The sequence below is a fragment of the Spermophilus citellus genome (assembly GCF_964194105.1).
Source record: "Spermophilus citellus genome assembly, chromosome: 17".
Lineage (NCBI taxonomy): Eukaryota > Metazoa > Chordata > Mammalia > Rodentia > Sciuridae > Spermophilus > Spermophilus citellus.
The window spans coordinates 16,472,852-16,481,954 of record NC_138199.1 but is presented as its reverse complement, the minus strand read 5'-3'; the positions used below and the strand labels follow the sequence as shown (position 1 = coordinate 16,481,954).

Sequence of the window (9,103 nt, the reverse complement as noted above, 5' to 3'; positions counted from 1 at the left end):
ACGCCCGCTGAGGCCACGCTGGCCGGGGTCGGGCGCTGGCACTCTCAAGGCTGGCACTAGCTCACCTCACCATCTCTGTATCTTAGCTCTAGCTCCTCTCTCCTCGCCGGCTGGCTGTCAGGCCACGGCGATGCTTTTGCTCCTCCCGCTGCCCACCGTGGCCCTGAGCTGCGCGGCGGTGAGGGCGGCGTATCTTCTTTGCTGGCCTGAAGGAGGGAGAAGAGCAAGCGGGGCATGTCGTCTGTCCCACTGCAGCCACTGGCTCAAGGCAACCTCGCCGGAGCCCAGGAGACCTGTATGGATGGGCATGGCTTGATAGCAGCGACTGCCTGCACCGCCGGGGTTGTACAGCAGGGTCCCCTAGGGCTTTGCCCACCGCCGCTGGCCCTGCTGCTACTGCTGCTGCTCAGCCTTGGACTTCTCCACGCAGGTGACTGCCATCAGCCGTCCTAATGTCGAATCCAGAAATGTACCACGGACTTTGTATCCCTTCGAAAGCCTGCCTTGGCAACCTGGTGTATCATTCTGCTGTGTTAGGGCTCAGTGACCTCCTGCGCTGGAGGAACTGTTCCAAGGATGGACCCACATCCTCTACCAACCTTGAAGTGACCCATGACCCTTGTAATTATCACAGCCACACAGAACCCAGAGAACATAGGGGAGGGGACCATAACCCTCCCCCAGTTACTTTTTTTGTGGCTTGTTCGGGGATCCTCACCTGAGAACTTTGAAGGATCACTTCCAAACTTATAAAGTGGAAGGGAACTGGACACTCAAAGATAATAACTAGCTTTCAGTTCAAGTGACAAATGTGCCTGCGGTCCCTGGATCCAGTGCCACTGCTACAAATAAGGTAAGTGTGCTTTCTTTTTTCCCCTCTTTCTACTCATAACTTCCAAATGTTTGATTCTTCGGACAACTTTCAAAATGTGGTATAAAAGGGTTATTTTAAAGGAATGTTTTTTAAAATTTTTTTAACATTTTTTTGAAATGCAATTAACAAGAATTGATAAAGGATTTAGTAAGGAACTTGCTCTGGAATATAAAGTGTGGGTCTAAATTTAAATAGATGAGCTGGGGATGTGGCTCAAGCAGTAGCTCGTTCACCTGGCATGCGTGCGGCCCGGGTTCGATCCTCAGCACCACATACCAACAAAGATGTTGTGTCTGCCGAAAACTAAAAAAAATAAATATTAAAAATTCTCTCTCTCCCTCTCTTCTCTCACTCTCTCTTTAAAAAATAAATTTAAATAGACAATGATATGAAAAATAAATAGTAAACTATGAAATGGCTTTCTCCTGGGAGAAAATGCAGGCCAATTTAATGAAGAAATGTGTGTGTGTGTTTTGTTTTGTTTTTCGGTGATGACTTTCGAGTGCATGTGTGTGTAATTCCTCTTGAAGAATTCCATATTCAGTTTTATCAGATGACTGAAGTGGACATTTTGAATAAAGAAAACTGTGAAGCTTGAGGCAGTGACCCATAAGGAAATACATTTTTAAAAAATATCTTCAGGGGCTTGGGATGTGGCTCAAGTGGTAGCGCGCTCGACTGGCATGCGTGCGGCCCGGGTTCGATCCTCAGCACCACATACCAACAAAGATGTTGTGTCCACCGAGAACTAAAAAATAAATATTAAAAATTCTCTCTCTCTCTCTCCCCCCCCACTCTCTCTTTATAAAAAAAAAATAAAAAATAAATAAAAAATATCTTCAGTTGTAGATGGACACAATATCTTTATTTTATTTATTTATTTTTATGTGATGCTGAGGATCGAACCCAGTGCCTCACACCTGCTAAGCAAGCGCTCTACCACTGAGCCTCAGCCCCAGCCCCATGGAAACACATTTTATTGGTGATTTGGAAGTTATAGTAAAATGCAATGACTATCAGCCAAACTTCCCAATGGAAAACCCATAATGGTATTTGTTCCTAAACTTTTGGTGACCAAGGAAGATACAAATTGGATATTGCATAAAGGGATATATAATCCCCATGTAATTTCGGGCCTTGGGTTAACAGTTTAAGTCAGAGCTAAGGGAAAAACTGGCAAAATTAAGTTAAGCTTACCCTGCCTGCTGTCCATTGTCTATAGCCCATGTTTGTTTATTTTGAAAACACTAGTACTGTTCAACAGCAACTTCCAGGCACCAGTGTCTTCCTACAAATAGGTAGAGAGGAGCTATCAATAGGGTTTCCAATTGCCAGTCAATGCTAGACAAAAAGGGTTTCTACTAAAAGAGCATCCCAAGTAAACCACTTCCTTCCCTATTATCCTAACCACAAAACCATACATATGGCTTTGTATGTAAAGCAAGACCATCTCATTTGCTTTAACTTCCTTTATTTATTGTATCTATTCATAAGCTGCTTCAGATTAAAATACAATTGGTGAGAATCAAGCTTTTGAGATACTTATGACTGTCTTTTGATTCTGGGTCACCTTCCCTTGCCTCCGGGACACCTTCCCTTGCCTCCAAACATATGTGGTATATTTTTAAAACAAATTTTAATCGTTTGACTTGGCATTTTATGGACGCAATTTTATAATACCTACATATATATCTGCATAACCCAGGGATTTGTATCGCACTGAGTTAATTCTAGCTCCTTACCTCTTTAGGAAAAATTTAATAGCACCCATCACCACCATGCTCCCAATTAGTCTTTATGTCAGATTACCTCGAAGCCGGCTTTTCCTTACCCTGAAATTGATCATGAAAACATAATTGATATTTATAATTCCTTCTTCTACACCTATTCCATGTTTCCTTTTTCATCACTTTAGCTAGACTCATCTTTCATTCCTAGGGAATCTGAATCCTCATTATGTTTCCCTTTATTGGGTTACTGAAATGGTTTCCCATTAACATTTACTTGTGACACCCCCCAACAATCTTCTGGATATCATAATGGTCTCTTCTTTCTCATGATGTAGAAAAAGGCAAATTTCCATTATTAATTGGAGTTGAATTGCCTCTGGCAATATAGTAACTCCCTTGTTTATTGTTCAGTGACATAAAGAACTGCCAACTGGTAGATTTGGTAGAATCATTCCTTTCTTGGAAATTGTATCAGATACTTCTTGTGTGCCACTGGAAATTCTCTCAGCCATTATCTTTTACATCAGACATGGCTGAAATAAGCAGTTCTTCACAGATTTTAACCACCAGCCTTGTGCATGTAGTTAGTCTGACAGCATTACCTCAGACATGTTCCACCTGCTTCTTGTGTCCTGCCATTGGGTCTCTCTGATTCCATGGAGGGAATATCATGGAAAACCAGCTCAACTCTCACACATGCAGAACTTGTAAGTACACGGAGTTAATGCCAATGATTCAGTTTTTACAGGTGCTGAGTGATTATGAATTTATGCCTCAGTCATCACAGAGCCAAGTTATAAAGTAGGGTAGTATATCTTGTTCCCTATTTAATATCCCTCTATTCCTTACTTCTCACAATCATATACAATTCTCAAATTACTTGCAAATAAGATTTTGTCTCAGCCTCTGTTTTTTTTTTAATTATTTACATCACAGGCTATGACAGAAAGTAAGATCTCTAATCTTCAAATCAACAAAGCCCAACACTATGGTTGTGGGAAGCAAAAATTCTGTGTTATTTGGCTTAATAATGAGAGATTTTCCTGCTACCATCCCATTGATTCCCAGACCTGTGAATCATGTCTATGGCAAAAACAGCACCAAAATGGATTTCTGGTTCAAATATATATCATATTCTATAAGAGACTACAATGACTTTTTTTTATTATTCTGTTTAGTACTTTGTTTCCAGCATTTGAAAAAAAAAAGCCTGACATAGAGTAGATTCTTAATAAATATTTGAAGCAGTGCTTTCTTTATGGCACACATCTAAAACTCAAATTGTCACCAGCTTGCCAGGCTGGCAAGATGAGCTGGGTTCAAAGGAGCTCGCTGTATCAATAACTAAGAAAATGGCTAAAAAATCCATGTAGCACATGAACACGAGTTTCTAAGATCGAAGGCAGGAGGGCTCAGTGACCCCAAAGGTCAGCTCCATGCTGTGCAGTGCTGGAAAGAGCAAGAGAGTGAGCATACCCGAAACTCCACTATTTATTGGGGAGAAGACATTCGATAGAACATTCCACCCAAATAAGGCAAGGGGTAGGGTTTCAAAAGGTGGAGTCTTGCCTGGTGATGTCTTGTGGTCAGCAGATTGATTGACATCTTGGCAAGTCACACCCATCTCAGTTGCTGTGTGAGATCACAGGCTGAGAGAAAGGAAAGGCACATTTTTGTCGCACAATGCCAGACCAGTCTTCTCATACATTCAAATGTGCATAGCTCACACACACAGCCCATGGATGGCTCGTGACACCAAATGATACAGAGAAGATAAGCATAGGCTCTGCACCAGATGACACACAAATGCATGAAGTGTTTCATATTTTTCTGAAGAGACAAACATGTCATTAAAATATAAAAAATAGTTTTGGGTTTTAAGTAATAAAATAGAGAAGCATTTTGGAATGAAAAATGGCAGGCAGGTTAGTATGGCTAAGGATTGTGACTAGTGAAAGAAGCTAAATACCTTGCACTAGAGTTCATACCTTGTTACCAGTTCTTAAAACATTTTAGAAGCTATCACTAGTCCATATCGCTTCATCTGTCTATTATCCCGTAGACCAAGGAGAGAGACCAATTGGGATATGACTGCAGTAGCCTGTCCGAAAAGCAGAAAGAGGATGGGAAAGAAGGAAGGAAAGTAACATAAAATAAATTAGAAGGAACAGAATTGAATGAAATAAACTGACACCAAGTAAAAGCAACACAGGATGTGTTACTTGCTATGTCTGTTGAACTGCGATTGAAGCTACGTAAGGTTAGATGCCTCCATAAAAATAATTGACTTTTATAGCTTAAAACTATATTAAGCAACCATCTTTCAAATCTTTGATTTAACTGTTTCCTAGTATTTTGTACACAAGAGGAACAGAATAAAATGTTGTTCTTTAAATTAAAAAAAAACGATGAAGTAATTAAATGAACCACATAAACCAGCAGTTCCAGAACAGCACTTAATAATAATACTGAAGAGGAATGGTACTGATAGTGAGAATGCTTTTAGTGATACCCACTTAAGTGAGACACTGGCTTTTGGGCTACTTCAGATATATTATTATCCCATGTTGAAGAAGCACCCATCTATTTCTATTATAGTGAGCATTTTTATCTGACATGGTCACTGAATTTTAACAAATGCATCCTATCTTTGAAAAACTATTTCCACATTTTCAAAAGGACTTAAATATTTTAATTCAAGAAGTGAAATACAGAAAGACAGTTGCTCCATAACTATACAAATGGTAAATTAAACAAGATAAGAAAATGTTTTAATTTATACTATTTAAATTTCATTCATTACTTTAGGATAATAACTCATCTCAACATCTACAATTTTAACAAGCATCTGGGAAGTTTGTTTAGTTGTTGTTCAGAAACAGATGTTGGCCTGATAGAAACACATTTGAAAACATTCTTGTTCTGGTCATAGTTTCCACTATACCTATGAACAATGCCTCTAATAAGTCTCAGAAGTTCTCCTGTTTTTCAAAACATAAATATTTTTTAAAAAAAGTATTACTTCACCTAAATTTTATATTTTAACAAATATACACCAGAATCACTCCAACGCTAAAGTTTCCTCACTTGAGTCAGTGCCCCACTGCTGACAAAGACTATGACAGTCATATATGGATGCCCTGTCACAGAGTAAAGACACGGACTTGGATAGGGCTTCTTACACGATAACAAGATGCTGCTTCTTAAATGTATTAATAATTCCTAATGTAATGGCACAAAAATTATCCACTCTCCTATCAAACTGTCAGAGTTCCACTTTCAGTATATGGCAGAACAGGTGATTCACATCAACTGACTCCCAGCTAAGAAATAGAATAGCTGGATAAAAAAAAAATTGTTTAAAATCCCCTGCATAGGCATCAGACATATCAAAGCAGTGAGGAGTTATATAAACCTCATCTGGGAGAGCATGGAAGTTCAAGTTGATTTGGGGGTGCATTCTCCCTTAAGATATCTGCCAACTACAGAAAGGTCCTTTACAAGGAGTGAGCAGAGGTTTTAACAGTCTTAGAGCTGGGAAAACAAAAAATGGAGTCTGATGACCTTAAAGAAAGAGATTTTAGCAAGCACTCACACCCCACCCCAGGTTTAGGATTGAAACCAAAACAAAGCTACACATTTAAGGGGACTAGTTATTCAGAATAAAAGACCAGAAATCTCCAAATCCCCTCAATCATGAATAAAACTGAATAATTCTGATATTTCTTTCACTAAAAGGTCATTAAAAGCACTTAAAATAGAGGAAAGGACTTATGATTTTTAAAAGGGACTACAATAAAATGAAGAATTTCCCTTCATCAAAAGCCACCAGTGAAAAAGCAGATCATGGAGTATGAGGAAAAATATCTGCAATAAATGTTAACAAAGAACTTGTACCTAGAACAACTTTCTTCAAAAAATTCCCATAAATCAATAAGAAAAAGACAAATAATGCAATAGGAAAAAAAGCAAGAGACTGAAACAGACTTTGAAAAAGAAGATATCTAAATGGCCAGTAGTTATATGAAATGGTGCTCAACAACACTTGTCACCAGGCAGAGAAGTAAGATAACACTAAACTTACTGAGGGAAGCTACAATAAAAAGAAAATACTAAGTGTTGATAAGAATGCTGAGAAACCATGACTATCCTACACTCCTTGTTGGTGTGTGAACTGATACAATCCTTGGAAAATCCTTTGACAATAACCACTGTATTAGCTCTGTAATGTGACAATTTTACTTCTACAGATAGACCAAACAGAAATGCATGCATATGCACAAGAAATATATACAAGAAAGTTCATATTCATTATGTTTATTATTCATAATGGCAAAAAACTCTTCAACTATCCCAATACCCATCAATAATAAAATGAAATTCTAAATTGTGGAATATTTGCACAACCAAATATCTACATAGCAGCATGAATGAATGAACAATAGCTACATGCAATAACATAGATGAATCCTACAAATATTGTTGAGTGATAACCATACATTTAAAAAAGGATATACCATATGATACTATTTATATAAAATTCAAAAGCAGGCATAATTAATTTATGACATTAAAAGTCAGAGTAGTAATTGCTTTTAGGTAAGAGGTAGTTAATGGGAAGAGGTTCAATGGGGCTTCAGAGGTGATGACAACATTTTGCTTATTAACATGGGAAGTGTTCACTTTGATGCTCTATTGAGGTATACAATTTGGGTTCATGAACTTTTCTGTATAAGTTATACTTCAGTAACAAGGTTTTAAAAAATGCTTAAACTGGAAAAAATAAACATTCAAGATATTAAAATAATTAATATGACAATTACTATTTCTTGATAACCTACTGTGTGTCAGGCACTGTGCATTTGTTTTATTGTTTCATTTCTACAACAGCCTTTCAAAGCAGGAATTCATCTCCCCATTGCAGATTTTTAAAAACCGGAAGCTCAAATAGTTTGAGCAGCTTACTTATGTCATAAGGCTGGTAAATGATGAAGCACACTAAACATTGGAAACCAAGTGTGATTTCAGAATTAAGGCCAATTTCAGAAAATAAAGTCAAGCCCTTTTACAAAACATGTAGGACTTATAAGGTCTCCAGCCTCCTTTGGGAACTATAGCCTTATTTTTCACCAAGCCTCTTGCTTATATCTCAGGCCACTCCTGCCATAACTTCAGAATCCCTATCCCCAACCCCTTCACTTACTAACTCCACACTCTGGTAATTATATACTACTTGCAGCTCCCCGAACAAGTCAGACTTTCTCATAGCTTCATGTCTTTGCATATGCTGCCCCCTCACTTTAAAATGCATCTTCTCCACCTCTTGCCCTACCAACACTTTGGCTGAGTTGGCTCTTATGGGTTCTTAAATATCTAAGGTAATATAAGTGATTATCTCCTTTGAAAGTCTTTCTCTGATCTGGCCCACCCTTCTTATCTACATGTGTAGCACCCTACTTGTACCTCTGTCATACCACAGTGTAACATTTATGTATCTGTCTTTCTATATGAAATTAGAAATTCTTGGAGAGAAGGAGCCATTTACCACTTATATTTACCTTTCACTAAAAGGTCATTAAAAACACTTAAAATAGAGGGAAGGACTTATGATTTTTAAAAAGAACTACAATAAAACAAGGAATTTCATTTTATTGAATGAAATTCTTAGTAAAATGAATTTCATTTTATTAAGAATTCAAGGATATATCCTTTGCACCCAGTGCAGTGCTTGACACACAGGAGGCTCTCCAGATTAGCTAAACAAATAAACTTGTTTAATATCTGAACTAAAAGCAAACAAAATGTTTCAAATACTAAACAAATGGAATTTCTATTGCCATGAAATTATTGTCTGCATTTTTGTTTTGTTGGCAGAGGCTTTGCAAAGAATCCTTTTAGAATTTCATTAAACACACAAGACAGAATATTTTTTCCGTCTCTCATAAGAAAACTCTTTGAATAATATGGTCCAGGTGTAAGAGCTGAATCAAGAACAGCTAAACCACATTGAAATAAGGGAAAAAATGTTGGAAATGCAAATAAAAAGTAACAAAGAAGATGATATTTGAATAACTTCCCACATCAACCTCTTATAGTTCTATTAACAGTGATAAAGAAGACAGTTTTTAAAAAGGAATGGTATTTCTGAAACAATATGGAAGAAAAATCCAAGCCCTTTCTTATTTAGAAAGAGATTACAAGTTCATACAAATGACAATGGTGGGCCATCTGAAGATTTTTTCCATAGACTGTGTTCTCTATAATAGTTAAATCCCCAGATGAGTCTACTGCATTATAATAGTAAGTACATTATTAATAATAACAAGCATGACAGCTTAACAGAAAAACATCGAATTATAATCAGAAGTCATGCATTCTAGTCCCAGTTCTTCAACTAACTAATATTTTGTAACTTCAAGAAAATTGGTTTTGAAATTTGTTTTTATCATATGTATTTAGGTTGTACAATAAGATATGTACATATATGGTATTGAAAAAT

The 9,103-nt window shown here is 37.3% G+C and overlaps 1 pseudogene across 1 annotated transcript; it reads left to right on the top strand.

The window, feature by feature from the left end:
- The first annotated feature begins 234 nt into the window (after positions 1 to 234).
- On the top strand, positions 235 to 4,756 carry LOC308635528 (repulsive guidance molecule B-like; annotated as a pseudogene). The gene is made up of 2 exons: positions 235 to 853; positions 4,667 to 4,756. The product of its transcript is annotated as a repulsive guidance molecule B-like (transcript).
- Positions 4,757 to 9,103: the final 4,347 nt, after the last annotated feature.